The sequence below is a fragment of the Acyrthosiphon pisum genome, chromosome A2 (genome assembly GCF_005508785.2).
Source record: "Acyrthosiphon pisum isolate AL4f chromosome A2, pea_aphid_22Mar2018_4r6ur, whole genome shotgun sequence".
Taxonomy (NCBI): Eukaryota; Metazoa; Arthropoda; class Insecta; order Hemiptera; family Aphididae; genus Acyrthosiphon; species Acyrthosiphon pisum.
In genome coordinates this window covers 762,465-774,087 of record NC_042495.1, presented here as the reverse complement: position 1 = coordinate 774,087, position 11,623 = coordinate 762,465, and the positions used below count along the sequence as shown (strand labels likewise).

The following is an 11,623-nucleotide window of genomic DNA, read 5'->3' as shown; positions in this document are numbered from 1 at the left end:
GCGCCTATGCTAGTACACCTATATAGATAGTTTATTTTTCACTTCATATAGTATTATAATTTTCATTATTTAAGACGTATACCTACATTTAGGCATTTTATAAAGGGGTGGGATGACATTTTGTTTAAACATTGTACTGTTAAGTCGTAAAAGTAAACATTTAAACCATATATAAGAAACTTGGCTCATGTTGAAAGGTTTTAAAATCCATTAATTCATCTTGTAAAAGCATTAGATGAATACAATTTACAAAAATAAATACTATTGTAATATTAAACTAATAATATAATATAATAAATATACTACCTAATAATACAAAATAATAATTAATACCTAACTGTTATATACCGAGTTAAGACGTGTTGTTCTTTTATCGTTTTAATGTTGAAACATTTTTGATCATTTTATTAATTGAATACAAGTTACAACTTATTGATTAATGATTATTTATAAAAACAAATTTATATACTTTCGTAAATATACTTTTTACTGTCATCGGACCGATAATATTATTATAAGTCTACACGCAATCGTTATGATTGCGTATTGATTTATATTTCTTCGTAATTATTGTTTCATGTTATGTTATTTAATAAAATGAATGACGGAAGATAACAAAAATAATCGACTAATACGTTTTAATAACAGAATTATAACGATATAAAAAATTAATTATATTCTCAAAGTATTTATATATGTGGGTCTCTAGCCGTCCTTCCCACAGGCGATCTTACGTAAAAACCACCGTTACATTTTTACAAGCCACTGAATACGAATTACGATTATCAATCATAATGTAAAATCTATTTGATCGCATATACGATATACCTGATAAACTTAAAAATTCTAGTTAACACGAAACAAGCATTATTTAATACGCGTGCATAATGAATTAATTCACTGCAGAGTGCGTTTAACCAAACCAAGCCCTTTTGGATTTTTTGATTTCAATAATGAATTTATCCAAATTCTGACTTTAGGAATTATGAAGTATACTCAAATACCATAATATTTTCATAAACTGTAATTGAAAAAGAGAAAATACTACTTGACAGGTAGCTACTAAAGAAAACAAGTTCATACGAGTATATCACCTTACGGTTACGCGTTACGCGGATATTTTAATATTTATAATAAAATACATACCTACATTTATGTAAAATCACTATCATATTATACCACTATACCTACTATATATTTTTAAAATACTTAGATTTTTTATACCAGTTAACTATACCCTGCGTGAGTATGGCAACTTATTTTTTTTTAAATATGAGAATCACTTTCTTTTCATGTAAATTGTTAAGTAGATGACTATTTTAAATTTTAATTTACCCATCTAAATTTGACTTTGAATGAGTATTTTTGAGTTATATAATTTGTGTACTTTAAGGAAAAATCAATAGGTTCATGATACTAGAATTGGATGAAATGGGGACTATGACATTTTTAAAATTTTAGTAATTAATATTAATCTACCTATATATACCTATTAAAATTTTATAATTATTAAAAACTATGAGAGTATACCTAACCATGGCTAAATAATACATATATATTTTGTATTTTATATCTTTGTAAAACCATTTTTAAGGGCTTGAAATCCTTAGTAGGTACAGTGGTATATGTATACAATATACATTTTAATCACTCTAAAAACTATTGGTTAAAATTTTGATTTATTTGCTATATTATATCAGTGTTGAATTAAAAATTTTTTTATAAAAATGAATTACGAAAAACGTTAGTTCTCCTCTAAAACATTTATTCTGTCTCGTCACAGAGTAAATTTTAAATTGCCTAAATATCGAACTATTATAAAATTCGGTCCATAAATATACCTACTTCAAAATTCCAAAAATAAGAAAATTGATATATTCTTTATAAAAGAAATAATAGAACGAGCATGTTTGTGTCACTTGGCACTTGGTGAATCACTCATATATTATAATATATCTCTCATATATTTTATATTTTGAGAGTTAGTTATTTACTTGTTTCCGTGAGCATACCATTTAAAGGTTTAAGCTAGGCATAAATAGGTGAATACACCTGGGCCCTGAGTATCATTTAGTCTTAATAAAATGGATAAATGATATAAGTACAATATACATCATCCCGTTAGATATTTCTGAGCACTATTATAATATTATTGCACGTATAACGTACATAATTGTCTATAAAAATTTCTGAAACACTTTGAATATAAATAATAATTGGTCAGTTTATTTTTAGTATAAAAGGTTTTTGATTTGTACTTATATATTATATTATATTATTTTTTATTATTTATCCGATACACGGTATGGCTCTGTGCACGACGTCCAAGTGGGAATTCATGTTATTCATGATTATACATAGGTATTTTTTTTTATTACTCACGTGTCATTAAAATATATATTCGACCGCTAATGGACACTGGCTGCGTGGTGACGTATTTGCATAACAATAGCGAACATATACATATTTTGGAAGATACTCGGCTGCAGTTGCAGGTTCGTCGTGACCGACGCCGGAGGAACTTGTCGAAGTAATACAGCCGTTTAAAATAGCGTGCTTCACGATTTTTCTATTGTCAAGTCACGTAATAGTTCGCAATCACTGCAGTGTACAGCTACGTCGACGACAACGACGAGTGATATGCACTAGGTATATGATATATAATATGTATATATAATAATATTATTATTATAAAAGTGGTTTGGTATATTATTTCGATCGGGGGGATTTATTTCTTTAGAAATTTCGGCAAACGATTCCGACGACAGTGTATAATAGGTATGACGATATTATATAATACTTCACGACTAGCTGCAGTTAATAAGGCAGCTATGATATCAGCACGTCCCAAAAGTACCGAATCAGTGTATCGCTCAACGCGTCTCGTCCGTGGAAAATCAACAGAATATTTAAATTCGGAGTTTTTAACAGTAATCTAATAATCTATACAAAAAAACGCCTATCTAATATCATAAATGAGAAAAAATATCTTTAAATATATTGTTGGGGCTTTTGGGGTACTATATATAGTAAGGTATACCTATAGGTAATAGTATACTATTAGAATTACACAATATAAATTATATTATACATAGTTACACATGCTGATAGTCTATATGAAAGGTTTTGTAAGTGAATTATAAGTACGGAAAATATTTTGTTTTTAACTATGTATATTATACATATTATTATGTTTGTAGAGTACCAACAATAATAATATGTAATATTGTAATAATATTCTGTATATAGAGCTTATTGTGGCTTTCACGTGCCATTAAAATAATGATACGTTACTGCGCCAGACAATAATTTATTATTTGTATTACGCCGAGGTGTACAATATATATTACACTTGGTATATATAAAACAGCAGCAGCAGGGCACTGTAGTATCCTTTTATATATATATAGGCGTACATTTAATCGCCTTTTCGTTTTGCCTGCCAAACGTTGATTCGCGAGAAAGGTCATTATAATACCTATAATCTAATCTAATTCAATTCTCACTGCAGTCAAGCATGCTGAATGCGAATATTATATACGATATGTCGATAATCGATGTAATATTTATAATTTGTTATATATGATATATCTATATATTATGTAGTATATACTCCATCATCGGTACATAATATATGACAGTACTCACATATATAAATTATGTACATAAAACGATTATTATAAATACTTAATAAAAAAATACTGACGGTTCTCGATACGTATTCATCTTTACGGTTTAGTGATAATGTTTAGTTAATACGTCTTATCAAAATCAAAAGCCACGTACGTACGTAGGACGGTACTAAGGTAATAACTACTAGACAGGTATTAAATAAACGTCATTTTATACAGCTTTTATGCAACACAATCGATGCATTCAAATTATTTCACAGATACGCGAGGACAATTTTTTTACGTTCATGGCGTTAAAAAATAAAAACATATTTAAAACGGGTTATGCATATTTCTCACTTATAATCTATATAATATACCTATATTATATACCTTTGTGTTATATAATTTGCGGTCAACACCTCTGGTATAATAATTCACGTTGTATCTGAGGACTGAGAGTGGCAGGCGATGAGACACGTCTGCACTCTGCAGCAGTGTCCCATCTGAAGCCCTATACCAGTTCGGTGGAAGGGGACAAGGGGTAGGGCGGTTACATTTTTTTTTTTTAATTTAACTCTTGGAACTATATAGATTATAGACGCTTGACTTCTTGATTTTTATTATTTTTAATAGTAATATAAACTTTTTATTGTATACAAAATTACGGTTTTCTAAAACCGTATTTCTAAATAGAACATTCGAATTTCTGTTGTAAAAATTATTGTTTTGTATTTGTTATTATAAGTTTTGTAAAAATTATAGCTATTAAACCCCTCAAACCTATAGTCTCTGGAACCGCCCCTGAGTCAACAATCATAATTGCACATAAAAAAACCAAGGTACACTCTTGTCAATGGGTCCGCACCCATCGTCTCTTCCTCAAATACGCCACTGTTCTCCGGTGCAGTTTTATTTATTTCGGTTCACATGATACAGGTAATATTATATGCGTCCTTTCGACCGGCACAGATCGAGAACACCCATAATATTATAATCTCGGGCCGCAGCTGTTCCACGTCGTTATAATATTCGACACGTTTAAGACGCTTGTCATCGTCTGCCTTTATGGCTATATGCATGTACTATTATGCTTAACGAATACATCGAGACGAATCCTCGATTTGATCCGTGGGATATATTAAGGCACCCACACACGGGATTCGTTTTGACTTAACCGCTGCACCGTTGTCGCGTTTTGAATATAACATCGCGCGCGCAACAGGTATATCACATATATAATAAATTATATATATATGTATAATACTATATTATATTATATTAACCCACCCGAGTACGTATAAACTAGGTATTAGGTATAATATTGTAATTGTATTATATATAAATATTATGATTATTATGTACTATGCGACTCGGCGTTTTCCTCCGCGTCGGAGATCGATATCGATCATTATATTATATTGTAAAATAATATTATATTAGATAACCACGTGCATATTGTCCATTGCACAAGTCCCGTACATAATATTATGCATATTATAATATTATTATTATTATTATTATTATTATATACTGCAGGTTTGCGTCGCCATTGTCGCGTCGTGGTTTCCAATAAAATATTATAATTTATTATATATGTATAATCCATAGTACATACACACCTACAGGTACCTACAGGTTGATTTTTTCTTTCTGATGTAAGACACCGACACACTTCCCCGTAGAATTTGAAGCAACATATTACACCGGTCCAACTTACATAATGCTTGCAAGATGCAACTGTGAAATATTTATTTTATTTTTTTATTCATGAAAATATTGTTAGGTTTTTATAATTCAAAATATTAACGTATTTTATTTTACTGTACCTATTTCAGTATTCGAAGATAGATATTTTTCTCAAAATGTCGATGTATACAATAGCGACTTTCAAACATCCAACATCAAAGCTTTTCTTATATTATCTAGGTATAATCTAATTGATAAATATTTTAAAAAGATTTAAATGTTTAAGTTAGCTATCCAAGAAATCCACATCAAGGTCCAATGCATTGGGCCTTGATGATTAAAAAGTTAAAAGACGCTGCTGTCTTGAATCCTGACTTAAAAATATTCCACTTTAAAGTTTGAGGGTTTCCACGTCAGTACCTATGCCTCTCTCCACGTTTGTATTCATGTTGTAGATTTTGAGCGGTGCGGTGAATGTATTGATTTTACAATGATGTTTGTTTTTTTTTTGTGTGTGTCCGTCACCAGTCACCACCGTCTGGGGCAGTATGTAATGTATACTGTATAGTATATAGTCGATGAAAGTGAAACTTAGTTGGTGCATTCGTGAAGTCAAAATTTTAAATTCCCAATAATTTTCAAAAGCACCGAGAAAAACAACATAAAAAGCAGGTAAGTGGATGTCGCTCTGCTGTACAGTAGATTACAAGTGGGTCATTGTATAATGGTTGTATTAGACTTGAATTCAATGATATAATATCATTGTATAAGAAAAACGATTCTGAACGGAGACGGTTTGTCAGTCTGGATATTTTATAATTTGTTATTATTTATTTTATCATGTAAGTTGAATTAATATTAAAATATTATAATTTTTTATTCGTTTCTATGGTGATAAACAAAGCGTTAGAAATTAAAATCCCATTTTTAGTGTTTTTTTCGTAATTTTCCGGTGGTTTTTCCCGTGACATTAAATAACTATTGAGAAAATCGAAAAATGACCTGTCTAAAGTACCATCTTGATCAAATTTGCTAAAAGATAAGGTACTATATGTTGAAATCAAAACACTCCTTCTGGAAGAAATTTTGTATACAGGATATAAAAATAAAAAAAAAAATAAATAACAATAACCTATAATAATATTATATAAAGTAAATATAAAAATATTATAATATATATTATAAGATTAATATTATAATATATAATATTATATTACTTAATTCACAATTATATCATTAAATATACTTAGTAATATCATAGGCTAACAGTTAGCGTTAGCCTAGTTAGCCTAGCCTAAGCTAGCCAGTTACTGGACGTATTCGCTTAGAATCGTTTTTCTTATACAAATGATATTATACCATTGAATTCAAATTTAACACCATCCATGACGGTGACCCACTTGTAACCTACTGTACAGCAGAACGACACCCACTTGCCCACCTTTTTTATTCTATATAATACTGAATAATTTAAAATGTTATTCTGTAAAAAATTTATCTAATTTACTTATTGTACAAAAAAGATTACAGATTGCAAATATTTCTTATTTTTTTAAATAATAATAATAGAACTATAAAAAGTTGGTTGAACAGAGTAGAGTGACTTGATGGACAGGATGCTTATAACTTATAAGTATAACTTATAAGCAATAAAAAAATGTCTATATTCTATTATTACAATCTAACTAACTTACCTGATAAAAAAATAAATACTCTCTGTGGTATAAAAATTCAACGGGGTTGATGAAAACATTGTACGATTTAATAAATATTTATATCAAAAACACAAACATTTATCAAAAAACTAAGGGTCTTGCGTAAAATATAATACGTAATACCTACGTACACATAGAGTTTGTTATAGGTATATACAATATGTAATGGCGGTCTCGATTGTTTTATTACGTTCGATACCTAGGCGTGTACGTAAACTAGCTGCGATAACCTCTCATCGTATATACATTGGACATCGTGACCGAAATAGTCATTTCAAAAATATTAGCACGCAATGTATATTAAAATTCGCATAATTTGTCATGTTTGCGTTCAATAGTAATTTCGAACATTGCAGTGTTGTTATGTCACCGTTTCGGAAGGACTTCTGCTGCTGCAGCAGCGTGAAAACTGATTACATGACAACACGATAAGCACGTATAGAGAAAACACAATTTTAAAACATATGAAGCTATGAAGTGTACCTATTTAAAATAAATTGCCACAAGCTTTTTATTTTGCCAAAGTTTTGAAATCCATCAAATATTCAAATCAAACGCTGCACAGTAGTATAACACACAATTTTAGTTGGCTAAAACTGGTATTTTTATAACTAAAAAGTTATTGTTTTTTCATAAAAAAAAATATATTTTTAAATAGTTATCAATTTCCTTTACAATATGTATTTATTTATTTAAATTTTTAAATGAACAATAAGCACCGTGTACAAAAAAAGAGACAAGATCGTATTGGTTAATTACAAGTAACAGTCATACATAACAGTTATGTAAATAGTATAGTTAATTAGTTAAATATAACATAACATACAATTAGTAATCATAAAATATTAATAACATTTGATATATATATATAATATATATTTAAAGAGACGAATTTTTTTTAACTGTGCGCTATGGAAAAATATTTGATTGCTATGTAACATTATACCTATTATACGTGTGGGTTTAATACGATCAGATGAGATTCAGCATTTCAGCTAAAAATATATTGTTTCAGAAAAGAATTCCATCGCCGTGTTGCACAGCTGGTATCCTATAGTATAATATATTAATGTTATAAATGATAATACATAATATAGAAAAGTATTTTGGGTATATATGAAAATATTCGTTGACATATTTGTAATTCATAAAAAAACAATATTTTTGAAAAATTGTATTCCTTATCAATTTTTATTTCGGAATGTAAAGCGCATTTCGGTGCAAAATATTCTAATAATTTTCATGAAAAAAAAACGCAAAAAACGCAAAAGGCTCCGGGGAGATTCGAACTCCCGATCTCCTGTTTACTAGACAGGCGCTTTAACCAACTAAGCCACGGCGCCGCTATGCTTATGACAGGAAATATTATCAATATATAGTATTCAAATACGAATTGCTATACTATAGGTTAGGTTAAATATACACGGTATGTCGGTATATAGGCGTATAAACCGTGATTAGTATGTATCATTAAGTAAGTATAACTGCAATAGATGTGTTATATTTGAATTCAATGTCGTTAATAAATCATTACTACATTGTATAGCATAACATTATAAAAACATTGTAAACATAAATACATAATATGGGTATTGATGAAAAATGTTTTGTAATGAATTTAAACTGTTTAAAATAGAGGGTATCTTATGGAATTTTCACTATAGGTGACATTTAAATATAGAACAAAAAAACGATTACCATTTTTTTGATTAATGGTCATATTTAGTCTATTTAGTTTCTACATTATATACACCTAGGCATATTAGAGCACAATTTTGTAATTTAAATAAACACTTTACTCACCTACCGGCTTCAAACAATTTTGAGAAATAGAAATAAAGATTAAAGATTTTACTAAAGACTATCTATTTAGTACCTACCTAGCAGAAAAAAGGAATAATTAAAGTCTACTCACCAAATTGTTATTTTATATACCTACTGGCTACCATATTATTTTTATTCTGCATTTTATGAAATGTAGGTACTAGTTACCTGCTATAATTTCTATAATATTTTTCGAAATTATATTAGAATAGGTACAATACCTAATAAATTAATAAATAAACATAATTACTACTTAGCATAGTACCTGTTCTAACTTGTTTTATAATTACTTATTTAAAATCAAAATATTAGGTAATATTTTTTAAAACATGGTTTTTATGAGCATATTTTACATTTATTAATTATTCATTTTTGGTGCATAAAGCATAAATGCATTTTTTTTAAGAACATTCGTAACTTTTAAGTGCTTACCTACGTAATATAAATTCGAGGTGAACTAATCACATGTTAAAGAGATTCGATACCGTGATTTTCTGTTTTTGTCTAACACACGCGACATAGGATAACAGACCATTTCATGTTTGGTTATAAGTGTTATAATATAATATTATTATATTATGGATAAGATGTGAATATAGAATTATTTGATTGATATAAGCAAACTCTATTTTTTTTTATAAGTTGACTTCATTGGCAGTAGGTAATAGTCATAGAGTGCGCACAGGGGCAGCAGGTTCAATTAGATTTTTAACTTTGTAAGGGCCGAAAAGGTCGAACTGTCCAAGCTAGGCTATAGTGTAATACTATAAAAAAATAATTTAGTTGTCCAAAAAATTTATTGAATTACGAAGCGTATCTTTTCTGTGTTTAAATAAGTCTATCAGCTACCTTTAACACAGATCGCAGTACCTATATATTAATAATGTGCTTTAAAGACTTATATGTCGTATATACTATAATATAATATATATATCTAAAATAATTGATCAAAAACTTATGCTCATGTAAAAATGTATGTTGCCCCTGACTTGCAACTCTGCAGTGCTGCACGAATATGAGATATTGGTACCTATACAATAATATATTATTATTTATATATAACTTGATCACCTCACAACGGTCCGCACTCCGCGGTCATCATTAAATTCCGTTGAATTGTGAAATCATTATTGTGGTGACATATACATCAGTTAAATTATATTATCATCTACGATTATAATATTATAATATGTACCTACTATACATCATACACGGTTTTGCGGAGTTTTTATCAAACGGACGACCCTCGTAGTCATCATTGTATAATATTATAATTTTAAGAGAACAAGTCGACGCCGTGACCCGCTAAACAGCAGAATAAAACAAATATAGGTAGAATACCAGTTTTATTTGTTATAGGCGATTATAGTATCACTTAATCACTATAATATTGTACTTATATAGGTATCAGGCATTTATAATGAATCGTTTCAAAAACTCAGAATTGTAGCTGGATTTTTGCGGATTTATGTGAAATAATAAATATAATATATTATATTTGTTCACATATTGCTTATTTTCTTTTACTCACGTATTATTATAGAACTCAAAGGCGTAATTGCGTAAATAGGGGGATTTAGGGTCTAAGCCCCCAAACGTTTCGTACATTTTGTTTTAAGCTTATTTGATATTATCACAGTTAGGCTCCCTAAATCCCAGACGCTATTTGCGCCTATGTTATAGATAATGGATTTCGTGAAAACGAAGCAAATTTGATAAACTCAATGAAATAAAAAAATTGTTCGTTAAAGCGTCTCCATACACGTATTAATGAGTTATATAACTATATAAGGTACCTACTACCTATAACAACTTTTACGCCCGTTCGATAAACATTTATATTATTATGGCGTTTTGTCAAAGTTTCAGTGCATTATTATATTATTGTTTGTGTTGTCGTGGAGTTCGAAAACAAAATATAAACCAACATTTTTTATCAAATTCCGTGTACGGGAAGGGACAGCGTGGACTGTGTTACATGATGATGAAGACGGGGGGAGGGTGTAAGGAGGGCTTTGAGCATTATTTTAAGAGGAGTATAATGTATATCAATAAAAGGGCATTATACTACTCTAATATTATTTTTACATTTTTTTAGTACCTATGTCCTATATGTATTATGTACTTGAGTACTTTATTGGAGCCTATGATATTCTGAACATATTGTTAGGTACCTGAATGTTTCTTTTGAGACGAACAAACTGCAATCTTTTTTTCATACCTTATATATTATATGATAGCTTTTTTTTACCGAGCCGAAAAGTTTCTAGAGGTGTTGTGACAATCATAAAGTGTATTTTTTTTTCATAAAGTTTCTAATTTCTCTGTAGGATGTAACAAAATATGTTACGATTGCTGGCTGCAAAAAACTGCATAAGACATAATCGAAGGACGACGTCGCAAGTATACGCGCACCGCAACACACACACACATAAACATAATAAGTTAAAATTATGTATATAATATATTTATTATATATACTATACCTATATAAATACATACATATTATACATATTACATATACGTATATATATATACGATCACGCGATCTAATTTCTTCCCGATCGTTTTTTACGCGTTTTGACACGAATTAAATACACGCGTACCTATTATGTATTATATTCAGCGAATCGTTTCCTTTGTGCGCGCAAACCTCCCGTCACGTTTTCCCATTTCGTAAATCTCATTTTAAGAGCTAATTGCGTTTGGGTGTATTATGCAAAAAATAAAAAATTAAATAATGCATTACTCCCTTTCCAGCCTATAATTTATAAATTAGGTATA

The 11,623-nt window shown here is 29.2% G+C and overlaps 1 protein-coding gene and 1 non-coding gene across 2 annotated transcripts in view; one reads left to right on the top strand and one right to left on the bottom strand.

The window, feature by feature from the left end:
• Positions 1–11,623, top strand: part of LOC100161886 (dual oxidase maturation factor 1) — a 64,734-nt gene that overhangs the window by 2,393 nt on the left and 50,718 nt on the right. The window lies entirely within an intron of this gene.
• Positions 8,285–8,358, bottom strand: TRNAT-AGU. The gene has a single exon. It is a non-coding gene; the product is annotated as a tRNA-Thr (tRNA).